The sequence below is a fragment of the Mustela erminea genome, chromosome 13 (genome assembly GCF_009829155.1).
Source record: "Mustela erminea isolate mMusErm1 chromosome 13, mMusErm1.Pri, whole genome shotgun sequence".
In the NCBI taxonomy this organism is placed as follows: domain Eukaryota; kingdom Metazoa; phylum Chordata; class Mammalia; order Carnivora; family Mustelidae; genus Mustela; species Mustela erminea.
The window spans coordinates 49,767,461-49,784,226 of record NC_045626.1 but is presented as its reverse complement, the minus strand read 5'-3'; the positions used below and the strand labels follow the sequence as shown (position 1 = coordinate 49,784,226).

General features: G+C 39.6%; 1 protein-coding gene across 1 annotated transcript in view; it reads left to right on the top strand.

Annotated features, from left to right (window-relative positions):
* COLEC12 (collectin subfamily member 12) overlaps nt 1-16,766 on the top strand; it is a 190,837-nt gene that overhangs the window by 74,454 nt on the left and 99,617 nt on the right. The window lies entirely within an intron of this gene.

Below are 16,766 nucleotides of genomic sequence, written 5' to 3'. Positions count from 1 at the left end.
TTGTGTTTCCTAGTAAATGTTATATTCGTTCCTTAGAAAATTTGCTTGGGGGCAAGTTCATTTTGGCCTGATGTAATTTAATCCAAAGGGAGAAAAACACTTAAGTTAATGAAATCTTAACGGAAAGCCATTATGTTTTTATATAGTTTAGTGTTTTAATTACTATTGTTCCAAATTATATTGGCTTATAATTTTTAATTTAAGTCTCAAAAAAAGATAGAGCCTTTAGTTACCTAATTAAATGCAATGCTGATTCATTTGGGAAATAATACTTTATTTAAAGTAATTCCTTTCAAATGAGCTCCAGCAGACATATGGCTGTATGTATCAATTGGATTTAATTTCTTTTTTTTTTTTAAATTTAATTTATTTATTTGACAAACAGAGATCACAAGTAGGCAGAGAGGCAGGCAGAGAGAGAGAAGAGGGGAAGCAGGCTCCTTGCTGAGCAGAGAGCCTGATGCGGGACCTGATCCCAGGACCCTGAGATCATGACCTGAACTGAAGGGAGAGGCTTAACCCACTGAGCCACCCAGGCTCCCCTGGATTTAATTTCTAATCAGTCACTTTTTTAGCCATAATAAGAGATTAGTTAGCATAAGTGACTCTTAATCTCACAAAAAACAAACTGAGGGTTGCTGGGAGGAGGGGGGATTTGGAGAAGGGGGGTGGGGTTATGGACATTGGGGAGGGTATGTGCTTTGGTGAGTGCTGTGAAGTGTGTAAACCTGGCGATTCACAGACCTGTACCCCTGGGGATAAAAATATATGTTTATAAAAAATAAAAAATTTTAAAAAAAGCAAGATTTAAAAAAAAAAGAGATTAGTTAGCAATCATGGCATGTGTTCTGACCATTTGGTCAGTTACTCACTGAGTAACTTGAAGTAAACTGTTTTGAAGCACTATTTTTAATAAAAAGTTCTGATTTCTGTTTTCTTTGAAAATGGGAGATACCATAGAATCATATGAAAATCAACCTTTTTTGCCATCATTTAACTTGATCTGGAGAGAGATAAAATGTATAAATATGTATTGCTTAGGTTTTTTAAGATTTTATTTCTGAAATTCAAGAGTTCTAATTTTTAAAGTTTCCTGGTATAAAGTTTGCAAACCTCATATCCAGTAAAGGACTAATATCCAAAATACACAAGAAACTCATCCAATTCAATTAAAAAAAAACCCATCCCAATTAAAAATATTTTCCCCCATTTTGTAGTTTCCTTTTCATTTTGTCAATGATTTCCTTTGCTGTGCAGGAGTTTTTTAGTTTTATGTAGTCCTGCTTCTTCATTTTTACTTTCCTTGCCTTTGCTTCTGGTGTCAAATCTAAAATATCATTGCTAAGACCAATGTCAATGAGCTTACATCTTATGTTTTCTTCTAGGGGTCTTGTGATTTCAGGTCTTATATGCAAATCTTTAATCCATTTTGAGTTTATTTTTGTATGTGGTGTAAGATAGGGTTTCATTCTTTTGCATGTGGCTGTCCAGGTTTTGCCAATGCCATTTATTGAAGACACTATTATTGTCCTTTGTCATAAGTTGACCATATGATCGTGGGTCTGTTTCTAGGCTGTCTATTCTGTTCCACTGATCAGTGTGGCTGTTTTTATGCCAATACCATACAATTTTGATTACTGTGGCTTCATAACATAGTTTGAAATTGGGGGGCATGGTGCCTCCAGCTTTGTTCTTCTTTCTCAAGATTGCTCTGGCTCTTCAGGATCTTTGTGGCTCCATACAGATTTTAGTATTGCTTCCTCCATTTCTGTGAAAATTCCATTGGAACTTTGATGGGGATTGCATTGACTTTGTAGATTGCTTTGGTAGTGTGGACATTTTAACATTCTTTAAATCCATGAACACAGAACATCTTTTCATATATTGGTGTCATCTTCAGTTTTTCATTAATGTCTTATAGTTTTCAGTGTACAGCTCTTTCATCTCCTTGGTTCGATTTATTCCTAGGTTGTTTTATTTATTTTTTTAATAAATTTAATAAATTTAAGTAAATTTTTAATAAATTTAATAAATTTAATATTTATTTTTTTAAGTGGGATTGTTTTCTTAATTTTTTTCCTGATAGTTCATTGTTAATGCATAGAAATGTCGCTGATTTTTATATATTGATTTTTGTATCCTGCAACTACTCAAGTTGTTGATTATTTATAACCATTTTTTGGTGTAGTCCTTAGGGTTTTCTATATTTGGTATCATTGCATCTGCAAATAGAGACAATTTTACTTCTCTCTTTACAAATTGGTTGTATTTTTAAAAGGTTCGTTGAGTTTCATCTGTCTCCTCTAACCACTCCGTCTCATCCTAAATTGCACATAAACTCCATGGGAGCAAAGACTTCCTCTGTTTCTCTGTTTTGTTTTGTTTTGTTTTTTTAATTTTATTTATTTACTTGAGGAAAGTGAGAGAGCATGAGAGGGGAGAGGGCCAGAGGGAGAAGCAGACTCCCCGCTGAGCAGGGAACCTGAGGTGGGACTCGATCCTGCAACTCCAGGATCATGACCTGAGCTGAAGGCATCACCTAACCAACTGAGCCACCCAGGCACCCCTGTTTCTCTGTTTTAATCCAACACATAGAACAAGGCATAACCCATGGCAAACATTTAGTCAATATTTATTGGGAAAATGTCATTAAGCAGGAATTCCATGAGGGCAAATAACAGTTTGTGTAGAACTGTGCATTTTTTATAAGATTTTATTTATTTGTTCTTGAAAGACAAAGAAAGGAAGGCAGAGGCAGAAGGAGAAGCAAGCTCCCTGGGAGACCATTGCAGGACTTGATCCCAGGACCCAGGATCACGACCTGAGCTAAAGGCAGATGCTTAACTGACTGAGTCATCCATGCACCCAGAATTGTGCATTTTATAAAAGATGATAATTTAACACCAAAGGCAACTTTGAAGGGGGTAAAGAATACCTCCCCAAAGACAGCCAGAGGGGAGAGTGGAATCCAGAGAGCACATCCCACCTGCACAGGAATATGGTGGGATAGGCTTGGCCTCTCCTTATTTGGGATAATGCCAAGCATGTGATAAGATGTCCAATAAATGTTTGTTGCATAAATTATTTAACTAGTTAATGGACTTGCTTTCAGTTATATTCAGTGTGCATTTGAGGGTTAGTTATGAGCTGTGCCAATGATTGGGCAAATTCAAAGGTATGAATAAGGAAAGTTCTTTTTCCTCTAGAGGTTGGTAATTACACAGATAAGCCTCCATCTTTTTAGTCCAGACACAGAATTTCACTTTCTTCCAAGAGCACCGCCTCCCAGAGTCACTCCCCAGGGATTCACTAAAGAAACCTCTAAAAGGATCAGCCTATGGCGGTCACCCAAGGACAGCCCTGTCCACAGGGGCAAGATGTAGAACTCTTCCACCTGTATATATTGGGTGACCTGTAATTCTTGCTGCTTCAAATGAGGACTTTCCCCCTCCTCAGAGGCCCACATTCAGCGACAGAAAGGGCAGGGACCCATATACGTTGCTCTGTGTACATTGTCTTTGTTAGCATTGCGGGCATAGCTGAATATGTCCTTCTTGTCTCTCCATCTGATCTTCATCAACTCAGACTAACCAGAAAAGTTAAGTGTCTTGTCTGGGATAACCCTGTTTTTCAGTAGTTGAGCTAAGGCAAGAATGCACCCCTTCTCACTGTGGGGCCAGTGCTGTATCCAGGACACTCTCTTCCCCCCGCTCATGCTGTGTGGGAGACAGATAACATGGAGTACATCCCACTTGATCTTAGCCAAAAGGCCGAGAAGCAATGGAGTACATCCCAAATCATCTATCCGTAGGATGTTGGTCAACATCCAAGATGAGAATGATTTTAACTTCAGGGTGCACGAACTGCAGACTGCCTCCCACAACTGCTCCAGAGGCCCTCACGTGCCCACCTCTGTCAGGGTCACATGGCTGCCCTAATTATTTCATTCCAGATATTGCAGACCCCAAGGAAATATCAACAGCAGTGGCCTCAGACACAAGTGATTCCCTCTCTAGTGACTGTGGGACCTTGTGCCAGTTATCAAATTTCTCTAAACCTCTACTTTCTCATCTAGAGAACAGAGGTAATGAGTGCCTGCCTTGTGATGGTTGTGAGAATTAAATGTATGTAAAGACCTTAGTAAGGGCTTCTAGTACGTGCTCAAGAAATGTTAGCTGTTGTTAAAGGATGATTATTTTAAAACAGAAAATCATGACTCTTATATGTTATACATGTCAAATGAACAGGTGTCAAGGATTTTTTTTTTAAAGATTTTATTTATTTATTTGACAGAGAGAGAGATCACAAGTAGTCAGAGAGGCAGGAAGAGAGAGAAGGAAGCAGGCTCCCTGCTGAGCAGAGAGCCCAATGTGGGGCTTGATCCCAGGACCCTGAGATCATGACCTGAGTTGAAGGCAGAGGTTTAATCCACTGAGCCACCCAGGCGCCCAATGTGTCAAGGATTTATTTAACTCATTCTTTAATGAAAGAACAGTAATCTTACAGCCGGGGCAAAGGAGAACCCAAAGGGCAGGTGCGTATGTAGGCGATTAGGATTGGGTTAGTAGATGCAAGATTGGGTTCTTCTAAAGAGAGAGGAAAATCAATTGCACTTTCAGTGGACAGAATTCATGTGCATGTCTGTGGGTAAGAATGACATACATTCCTCTCAGTCATCTGCAACTTACAAGTTGTAAAGTAGCCCAAAGACCACGAAATGTGCAAAGACCTCATAGGTTCAGGTAATCTGGAAGGCTGCAGTAGGCAATGCCCAGTTTTCTGCTGATATCATCCGTTAGTCATTCGGATCCATTTGAAGCTTCTTCACAATCATCTTCTACACAGGTTTTGTTATTGCTGGTTCCTTATTTGCATCCTAGGAATATTTTGAGGACCAGTAAGATAATGGATATGAAAACTTGCCATATAAGCTGTGGTATATTTTGCAAATAGTGGTTAGAATTAAAGAGATTGGTGAGGCCAACCTCCATTTTCAGTCCTACCTTGCTACTTTCTGTGTCATCTTGAGTGAGCCACTGAGAACTTCCATGCCTCTCTTTCCTTAGCTATAAGTTAGTGCATTTAAGATTCATTGCACAAGGTTATTGTGAGAATTAGGTGAGGTTCTTTGTGGGAAAATACTTTAGAAAATAAAAAATGCCATGTCAAGATGGGATGTGATTATATGATTGTTCTCAGCTTAGATTGGTTCATTTTTCTTTAAGAAGAGTCTATAAGAGATGGAGTGGTGAGTTCTTAAACTCACCAGGTCGTTATTACTGCAAGTTGTAAATCACATGGAGAAGTCTTTAACTCAGTAATGGTGATTTATGGCACTCCTGTTGATCCAAAAGCACTTCTCCAATATTCACCCACATGTCCTGATGACTCCAGAGAGAAGTTCATGGTGCCAGGAGCGGTAATGTTGAAGAACATGGAGGCCATGTGTCCCTAATTAAACCTGTAAGGGCGATATTTTACTCTCCTCAACCTCTTCCCCTAGTGTTGTCATCCCAGAGTCTCCCCTGGTTATCCTGTAAAAAGAGATTCATTTAACCAGCCTGTAGAGACTCTCAGGAATTTGTGGGAATTGGGAAGGAAAGTCTTTGGCCCGGCACACTCCTTTCCTGGCCCAGTTCTGGGTTTTGTAACTGAGAAGGGATAAGGAGGGTTTGGAGTGAGTCCAGGACCTGACACTGAACACATTGAAAGGAGGTGAGCGAGCCTGGAGCGGGGGATGGGGTGGGTGGGCAGGACTGCTTAGCCTGCAAAGGAGCCGGTCATGGCATGACTCTAAGTATGGACAGATACCAGGCTTTCCAGCATGCCTGGTGCAGAAGAGAGTAACTTCAGTGAGAGCTCAAGGGTTATGGTTATGGAGACTGAAGTGCCGTCTGCCTATGCTTGGGAATGCTGTGGACACATTTACGAAGATTCTACCAAGTTCTTCTCCAGACATCTTGAAGAACAAGAATGGGTCTCTCTTAGTATGAAATATTATGGATCAGGTCCTCCCAGAGGCAGAGGCTTGATTCAAATCTGATGAAGGGAAAACCAGAGAGAAGAACACCACTCCTGATCCTACCTAGTTTATTACAACTAACGGAGCCAAGTGAAGGTGGGAAAGCGATTGAGTAACTGAGCAGGCCTCCCTGTTTACCTGCACTTCCCTGTCCCCTGTGAGAGGACCCCAACATTTGTGACAGCATTTCTCATACTTCCTTCCTCTCCTTAGAGTGAGCTCCTCAAAGCCAGAGCCTTGGTTCTCCTCCGTTTGCCCTCGGGCCCTGGCATAAGACCTGACACGTAGTAGGGCTCAGCAATTATTTGTCACATGAGTACATTGATGATGACTCCATTGACAGACTGAGGTCAAGTCAACAGACACCTCCATGGCAGAGACACTGACAGAAACCCATTTAAAAGCCAAGTGAGCAGCCCAATCTTTGGGCTCGACTGTTCACCATAAAAATGTAAGGGAAGCCTGGGTCCAAATTTTAGTATTCATAGTGAGACTATTTTCAGCTTTCTCAGAGAAAGCATCTGTAAATAATCAGGCAGAAGCCTTTTATAAAACAACATAGAAAAACCTCAAAGACTATTCTAAGGCTGCAACATTTAAACAAGATTTTTAACCCATGGGGATGCCAAGATCAACAAGGAGCTTCCTGCACATAAAAGCCTGGAATTTCATAGCAGTGTGGGGGCAAAAGCTATGATCGCATTTCCCCCTTTCTAAATTATATACTGCTTCGTGTTAATGTGAGCAAAGGGCCGGGGCAGAGACAGGCCTGTGGGTTACGTAAGTCCCACTGCAGCCTCCATCCCTGCTGTAATCCAGCTGCCATGGTCACAGTGGTCAGGGGGAGTCACCAGGCTGGCTGGACTGAGAAGGCAGAAGGTCATTCGTGGGTCATGCCATGATTTAAGTACTGGATGTGATTTATAACTAGGCTTTCCCTCTACATAGAAAAATGATCAGGGACATTTGTTGTGTAATTTTTTTCTCTCACTAGAAGATGTTGTTCTTAAAACTGAGTTCAGTGGCAACTATAAAAGTCCATCTGTAGCACATCCCCAAATCACTGTCTTTTCCTTCCCATCTGGAAAGAGGAGCAAGAAATCAGATGAACTCTTTGGCTCTCTCAACCTGCATCATTGTCTCCTAGGGAGGAGAGATGGGTCTCTAGGTCACTTCTTTCCTGATCCCCGAATCAGGGACCACATCAACACATTCCGACTGGGCCAACCTCAGTTATAAGCAAGGGAAAAACAGAGTGCTCCTAAACTATCCCTACTATCAGGCCAGCCCTATGCATGTGTGACCAGTATGATATGAAATCTGCCCAAAGTTTCTCAAACTTCTCATACCTAAAACGTTACTTTTTTTTAATTTATTTTTTTATTATGTTATGCTAGTCACTGTACAGTACATCATTAGTTTCTGACGTAGGGTTCCATTAGTCATTGTTTAGGTATAACCCCCAGTGCTCCTGCATACTTCTTAAGGCTCTTTTGGGGAGACAAGCACTACTAATCAGTTGCCATGTCTTGTTACCTGGGAAGGCTAATATTTGAACAACTATCATTATAACACCTGGCGGTACAATTAAAGAATAACTATTTATAGCCCAAGGGAGGATTTTTGGGGTTATTTTCTTAAAAAATAAGAACTTTACTTGGAAAAATAGTACATATGTTCATTTTAATTCTGTGTATTCTGGATTTGAGGGAAAGGCTACACCTTCATTTTCGTACTCCTGGTTGGCACAGTGTTTGGAAGATGGTCTAGGCCCAATAAGTATTTTTTGAATCAGTGAGTGAAAAGAATATTCACAGAGCAAAGGTCTCTGGGCTTGTTGGCTGTGAGTCCAATGGTGTCTTCTTTCTGCAGACTCTGAGAAATTTGTATAAACAAAAAGATCAGAGTGGGAATTTTAAAAGAACATTTATTATTATTTTTAATAATACGTACATTTTAAGTTCATGAATACCATATCTAAAATTGTTCATGAACACACATATACTCCAATACTTCCATGGGCACATGCTTAGAATGTGATGCGTAGACTATATGCATGTGTATGTACATATCTGTGGATTTTTTTTGAAGATATGGAAAATACAGTTAACAGTAATTATCTCTAAAGAGAGAGTAAATTCAAAAAAGATAAAGGGCACTTTCACATTTTATCTTATATATTTCTCATTTTTTGAATTCTTCTTAAAATGAGTATGCATTTGTGTGTCTTAATTCTTTTTTTTTTTTAATTAATTTTTTTATTTTTTATAAACATATATATTTATCCCCAGGGGTACAGGTCTGTGTGTCTTAATTCTTAACACATGGTCTGGCACTTAGCAAACATTTAGTCGATGTTAAACACACACATACGTGAATCAGCAAATTGAGTGGCCTAAAAGTTATACTCAAACATTTGACTTTGAGAGAGTTAGGAGTAGAATGATGATAAAGAAATTGAACTGAAGACCTGGGAAAAAGAGGACATTATCATCTAGGTCACTGAAGAAGCTATCAGAAATAAAGGAATAGCTTTGGGTTGCTGTTGATAAACATATTTTCCAATTTTAAAAACAAAACGGCCCCAAATTAGCTATCCACTGTTACCAAATAGTATAGTATTATGTGGAGTAACATAGTATTACCCCTAATCCTAGGTGTTCCTATGGGTTTATCTACTGACTCCACAAAGGCCTGGCAAGAAGGCCACTAATCCTGGTGACCTGCTAACCTGATAGGGCTAGACCGGCATGACAGTCTGAAAGGCCTTTATACTCACAGCCCTGTTCAGGCAACAGCTGGTTGGCTGGATCAACTGAAAAACTCATGAGACCATCTGGAAAAGGAGACAATAATCTAGTGGTTCAACCACGGTCATCTGGCCTGTCCTGGAGCCTGATATCCAGAAACAGGAATGATGAGTGTGAACTTCAACCCCAGTCCAGCTGGCATGACCCATTACATGCATGGAACCCTTTCTTGGCCCCTCATCTAGGAAATGAGTTGGCAATATTTAAAAATGCTTAAATAGGGGACGCCTGTGTGGCTCAGTGGGTTAAGCCGCTGCCTTCGGCTCAGGTCATGATCCCAGAGTCCTGGGATCGAGTCCCGCATGGGCTCCTTGCTCGGCAGGGATCCTGCTTCTCTCTCCGCCTCTGCCTGCCTCTCTGCCTGCTTGTGTGTACTCTCTCTCTCTCCTTCTCTCTGACAAATAAATAAATATTTTTAAAAAAAATTTAAAATATTTAACATTAAATATTTTAAAATATTTTAAATTTTAAATTAGTTTAAATTAAATTTTAAAATATTTTAAATTAAAATATTTAAATTTAAAATATTTTTTTAAAATGCTTAAATGGCAGCTTGGCGGCCATTTGAAGAAGTTAGTAGAAAGATCCCAACGGCAGAAATGTCTAGCTAAGATTACCATCAGTAGTCAGTTGTTGGAATCACTTAAGTATTTCGATCAAGTGAAGAGAGTGCCACTTGGCCTCAGTCTGGGTGGCAGGGTCCTCTGAACTGTGGCTCCCACACAGACGTTCTGTGTATTACTCATGCTGTGAAGTACATGATGAAGCCACTGACTTCCTAAATTAAAGGCATGGGAAGCCAGACATGTAATTCTTTTAATTACACCTCCAAATTTCTCCTACATTCCTTTGGGTTTGCCTCCTGTTTGTCCATGTTTGCCTCCTGCTTCATCAACCTTCTGGCAGGAGATGAACAATCATGAACATAGGGGATCTGTAAAAGAAAGACCTCAGTTAATTTGTTTACACTATAGAAGAAAGAAGACACTTCTGGGGACGTTCAGAAGATACAAAATCTGATTTCTGATGATAGTAGAGAAAATAGTAGAACAGTTCATGGTAGAACTGAGACATACGTTTATCCACTTTTTTGTCATTTGCTGTCTACTAGCATGGGTTGTTAATAAAACATTTGGCTTCTGTCACCAGACAAGAGGGTTCAATTTTATCATGTATTTCTAGTAAAGTATATCCTTATCAACTTAATATGTAGTTTTCATAACTCAGTGATAGAGACAGGCTTCATTTTTAGAAGATAGGCAGCCCTGAGCAACTCAAAGCTGTGTGTACACTTTTTATTTTATTTTAGAGTGTGAGCAGGAGAGTAGGGGCAAAGGGAGAGGGAGAGAGAGAATGTCAAGTAGGCTCCCCACAGAGTGCACAGCCCCATGCGGGTTTGACCTCGTGACCTTGAGATCATGACCTGAGCCACCCAGGTGCCCCGTGTACACTTTTTAAAACTATGCAACCATTCAGATATTTTATTTATAGGAACTAATTGAAGTAGGTACTTGGCAGTCCATGTAACTTTTTCTGCTAGATGACTTGAGAAACTGACCTTCGGAATTACACAGCTGAGTTTCTGTTCTGTCTCTCAACTGTTCTCCTTTGTAAGGACAGTGGCATGGCTTGTCCTTCACAGTTTCTGTGGTGCTTTTCTGACTGTAGTGGGACATGTGCTGACCCATCTGCATTCCCAGACCAGGCCTCACTGACATCAGTACACCAGTCAGAAGGTTGCTAGGTCTTGGTGCAAAGAAAAACCTCTCTATAATTTCATGGTCATTAAACTAGTATAATCTCACCCGTCCTTGATTCCCCCCGGGTGCCCTTGACCTCAGCTAAATCTTTGAACATGTAACCCCTTTGAGTGATGTTCTGAGAATAACCATGTTGGATATGACATGGTAAATAAGGGCACAGCCTTTATTTGGGGGCCTGAGGGAAAGGAAAGACAGGACAGAAGAAACAGGATTGGCTAGTTGTAATAACCTCCAAGGGATTTGGACGATGGAGATGGTCTCTAGTTCTGTACCTGGCGTTAGGATGATTAAGGCAGAGGGATATTGAGTCCTGGGTTAAGGGAACAGATTGAGGAGATCTGGCTCTGCTTTTGGGTTAGTTTGCCTATCAAAGGCATGCTCCCAGCTGGGCCCTCTGCATCTCCAAGAATTGACTGGCCCAGGAGGGGCAGCAGTCTCCTTAGCTAGAAAGGGTTTTTGAAATGTTAAAACAATATAATGTACAAAAAATTAAAAAAATATATACAATACAAATGAGTTTAGCATATTTGTTAGAATCTTTCTTATTTGGCGTTGGTGGAGTTGCTCAATTATTTGTCAAATGTGTTCTGAGTGATTTGCCTGTAGTGGCCTAACATGATTTTGAATGAGTGGTACAGTATTTATACAGTCCTAACTTACTGTCCGATATCAAGTTTAACCTCCACCTTGGAGGGAATCCAGAGCCTTCTTCCCCTTACCCAAAACCTTTTTGAGGGCTTTTATTAGACTTTTAGGCTTCTTTTTTTTCCTTTTGGATTTCTGCAGAAGAGATTTAGCTTATATAGGTTTTGTTGCTTTACAAAACTTAATGAGGCTTTTCCACTTTTTGTGTACTTGGAAATACTGAGGAATCATTCCAGTTTGCCATAATTTCTCAGACACTCACTGGCGGCTGGCCATAGGAAAATGTTTTCCTGTTCTAGGACTGAAGCAACTGTGGGGCTGAAATTTCATTTTAGTGACACACACACTCATAAATTACCACCAAATATTTTATCGTTTCATGTTTGCATGATTTTCCAGTTATCATTTGCTGTGAAACACACCGCTCCAAAACTTAGTGGCATGAAACAATTTATTATTCTTTTATCTCTGATCTGTGCGTTCAGGACTTGGTACAGCTTGCCTCTGTAGCACCATCCTGGGGTTTCAGCTGGGATGATAGGAATGGCTGAGAATTCCAAAACTTGGGGCGGCCAGGCAGCTCTCTCTCTCCTCATATGGTCTCTCCTAGTGACTAGTGTGAGTTTTCTCACAGAACGCCAGTCTCAGGGTAGGCTTCCTGCAGGGTAGCTCAGGACTCCAAAACTAAGTCTTCAGGAGTCAGAAAGTGCTAGCCTAAGGCTTAGCCTGGAAATTGGCATGGCACCGCATTCTTTCTGCCATATTGGTTACGTTGGTTAAGTTTTCACAGAGACACCCACACCCAACCCTACAGATTCCAGGGGAGAGAACAGACACTTCACCTCTCAACTGGAGGAATAATAAGGAATTTGTGGTTATCTCTAGTCTACCACAGGGCATTTTGCACATCGACCAAAAGGAGATTATTTTTATCTCACTCTGTACCTGCCTTAAAAAGGGGGCCTGGGCCTCAGTCGTTAAGCAGCTGCCTTGGGCTGTGGGATCAAGGCCCCCGACCCATAGGCTGCCTGCTCAGCGGGGAGACTGCTACTCCCTCCCCACTCCCCTTGCTTGTGTTCCCTCTCTCACTGTCTCTCTCTCTCTCTCTCAAATGAATTTAAAATCTTTTTTTGAAAAAAAAAAAAGGGTACTTACTCATCTGTGGCTCATTTCAGAGTTCTCAATGAAGGTTGTTGATCTTTTGATGAAAAAAAATTTTGACTTCAAATTCAAATTATAATTTCGTAATCCCCTAAGATATGTGTAGTGTATATTAGGGTATTGAAATGTATATCCTTGCACTTGCTGGATATTTTCCAAAGAATTTTAAGTTATCTGTGATCTGATCCCTATATCTGTGCTTGGGTATTATTATCTTCATTTTGTAAATGAGGAAGCAGATGCTCTGAATGGCTACTCATGGTGGTAGAGGCAGGACCAGAATTAGGTTAGCTTTTCATCCTCTTTTCACGGACGGCTTCGTTGAATTCCTTAATATAGGTAGAAGCCAACAGCTATAATAAGGACTTTTAATAAATTTTGTTATTTTGGATGTTAATTTCCTGAAGTGAAGAAAGATCTTTTGCCTCAGGCAAATACTTGGTGTTTGCACAGTTCTTATACTTACGGAGTATTTTCACGCTTACTATCTTCTTTATTCCACCTGCCAATCTCATGAGAGGTATTGTTGGTAGCATCACTTTTCAGATGAGGAAACGGAAGTACAGAGAGTTTAAGTAAACTGCTCATGGGTCATATGGCTGACTGCTGGAGCTGGTGCTCAAGCCCAGAGCGTTAAATTCTGAATCCTATCATTTCTGCTTCTTGGATCCTCACTTCCCTACGCCTATATACCCAGTTTCTTGGCCTTTTAAAGCTTAGAACAGTATACAAATGGCTTAGTTGTAAAGCCCAGGACCAGCCTCTTCAGGGACAAAAATGGAGGAGGCCCTAGAGGACTGGATATTCCACAGTGGTTAGAGAAAGGCACGAAGATTGGGGGCAGCGCCGGCATCATTAGAGGAAATGGGGAACACTCTAATCGTAGGCAGTTTCAACTTTGTTTCCAGGAAAAGCTAATACTGTTATGATTTCTCGTGATGTATGTGAAATCAGTTGCTATAGTAATGACCAGTGTTTCTTGGAATTTGCTGACAGCAATAGGCCTTAGGAGTGAAATTTCTCTGTTAATCATGCTTCTGATGCTTATAGTAATGAACTTGGCTCTACCATCTCAGTCCCTCTACCATGTCTGTTTCCCACCATGATCTCCTCCTGGCCAGAAGGAAGAGCAAGACAGGTCTCTGCTCATGTCACCAGATAGATATGTTGTCAGTGGCCTTGGGAACATGATTCAGCTATGGCCGTGTTTGAAGATAGGGGAAGGCAGAAGACAAGAGGGAGTTTGGAACCCCGGTCTGAACATATGGTGGTGAATATTTGTCTAGATCCAATATAGCCCATACTTGTGTAGTCGTCATAGAGACTAGGATATAAATTATTTCATTATTTGTTCAGCTGAAACAATGTTAATAAACATTTCCATTTTTCCATTTAGATATAGGCAATATTGCTGACAGTTGTTCATACGTACAGGACACATTTCCTGGTTCCACATTCTACCCCACTGCTACAAGTAGCCATCTTTCTCTCAAGCTTCTACCTGCATTGGGATCTTTGCAGTAGCTACTCCCTCTTGCCAGTAATCTTGGTATGACTAGCTCCTTATCATTTAGACCTGACTCCTTTTCAAATTATTATTATTATTATTATTGGGGCACCTGGGTGGCTCAGTTGGTTGGGCATCTGCCTTTGACTCAGGTAATGATCCCAGGGTCCTGGGATCGAGCCCACCTCGGGGCTCCTTGCTCCACAGAGACTCTTCTCACTCTCCCTCTGCCTCTCCCCTTGCTCATGCTCTCTCTCTCAAATAAATAAATAAAATCTTTTAAAAAACTAAATTATTATTTCCGGACTTTTAAAAAGGTATAATTGACATATGACATTATATTAGTTATAGACGTACAACTTAATGATTTGATATTTGTATATATTGGGAAATTATCACTACAAATGAAGTACTTTACATCTATCACCTAAGGTAGTTACATGTTTTTTATTGTGATGAGAATTTTTAAGATTTACTCTCTTAACAACTTTCAAATATGCCATACATTATTGTTAACTATAGTCACCACGCTCTTCGTTACATGCCCATGATGTATTTATTTTTTGGCTAGAATTTTGTACCTCTTGACACCTGTTACCCATTTCTCCCACCTCCACTCCCTGCCTCTGGCAATTACCAGTCTATTCTCTGATTCCAGGAGCTTGATTTCTTTGTTTTTTGTTTTTGTTTCTTAGCTTCCATAAGTAAATAAGATCATATGGTATTTATCTTTTTCTGACTTCTTACAGTGAGCATACTGCCCCCCAGATTCATCCATGTTGTTGCAAATGGCAAGGTTCATTCTTTTTTATGGCTGAATAATAATGTAACTACTCAGAAATGGAATTTCTGGATTATATGGTAGTTCTATTATTAATTTTCTTAGGAAAGTCCATACTGTTTTCCATAGTGGCTGCACCAATTTACATTCCCAACAGCAGTGCACAGGGGTCTCTTTTCTCCACACCCTCATCAATACTCATTATTTCTTGTCTTTCTGATAATAGCCATTTTAATAGGTGTGGGTGTTTTATCTTGCAGTTTTGATTTGTATTTTATTCATGGCATCTGCTGGCCATCTGTATATCTTCTTTGTGAAAATACCTGTTTAGATCCTCTGCCTGTTTTTTAATCAGATTTTTTTAGTTTTTTTCTTGTGTTTCGCTTGTCAATTATAGGAGTTCTCCATATATTTTGGACATTTTTATTTTGTTTTGCTAGTGAGTAATATTTTTTTGTTTGCTTTGCTAATGAGTTATAGGAGTTCTTCATACATTTTGGATATTTTTATTTTGTTGATACTTTCCTTCACTGTGCAGGAGCTTTTAGTTTGATGTAGTCTTACTTGTTTACTTTTGCTTTTGGTGTCAGATTAAAAAAACAAGACCTTTGTCAAGGACCTTATACCTGTGTTTTCTTCTAGGATTTTTATGGTTTTGGATCTTCCATTCACATTTTTAAACTATTTTGAGTTGATTTTTGTGTATGGTGTAAGATACTGCCCAGTTTCATTCTTTTACATATGGCTGTTCAGTTTGCTCAGTCTTCCATCCATCCCAATTATGTATTGAAGAGACTGTCCATTTCCCATTGTATATTCTTTGTTCCTTTGTCATAATTGACCACATACGTGCAAGTTTTTTCAGCTTTCTCTATTCTATTATATTGATCATTGTGACTGTTTTATGTCAGTACCATACTGTTTCGATTACTGTGACTTCATAATATAGTTTGAAATCAGGGAGCATCATGCTTTCAGCTTTGTTGTTCTTTCTCAAGATTGCTTTGGCTATTTGGGTCTTTTGTGGCCACACAAATTTTGTAACTGTTTGTTCTATTTCTGTGAACAATGCCATTAGAATTTTTATAGGGGATTGCATTGACTCTGTAGATTGCTTTGGGTAGGATGGACATTTTATTGATTGACTGATTGATTATATGGAAATTTTAACAATATTCCTTGGATCAGTGAACACAGAATATTTAATTTATGTCCATTAATTTATTTCATTAATGTCTTAGAGTTTTCAGTGTATAGCTCTTTCATCGCCTTGGTTAAATTTATTCCCAAGAATTTTATTCATTTTGATGCCATTGTAAATGGGATTGTTTACTTAATTTTTTTCTGGTAGTTTATTATTACTGTATGGAAATGGAATAGACTTTTGTATATTGGTTTTGTATCCTGCAACTTTGCTGAATTCATTCATTAGTTCTAACACTTTTTTGTGGAGTTTTAGTGTTTTCTATGTATAACATCACATCATCTGCAAATAATGAGAGTTTAATTCTTCCTTTCTAACTTGGATGCTTTTTTTAAAAAAAGATTTTATTTATTTCTTTGACAGAGAGATCACAAGTAGGCAGAGAGAGAGGGGGAAGCAGGCTCCCTGCTGAGCAGAGAACTTGATGCGGGGCTCAATCCCAGGACCCTGGGATCATGACCTGAGCCGAAGGCAGAGGCTTCAACCCACTGAGCCACCCAGGCACCCCTCTAGGTTGCTTTTTATTTCCTCTTCTTGCCTAATTGCCCTGGCTGGGATTTCCAATATTGAATAAAGTGGTCAGCGAGGATAATCCTTGTCTTATTCCCAATCTTTGAGGAAAAGCTTACAGAGTTTTAGCATTGAGTATAACATTAGCTGTGGCCATATCATATGTGGCCTTTATCATATGTGGCCTTTATTATACTGAGGTACATTCCCTCTATACTTATTGTTGAGAGGCGCTTTTTTTGTTGAATTTTTTTAAAATCCTTTTCTGTATCTAGTAAGGTGATCATAGGATTTTTATCCTTCATTTTATCATTTGGTGTGTCACAGTGATTGATTTTTGTGGATGTTAGCCGTCATTCATCC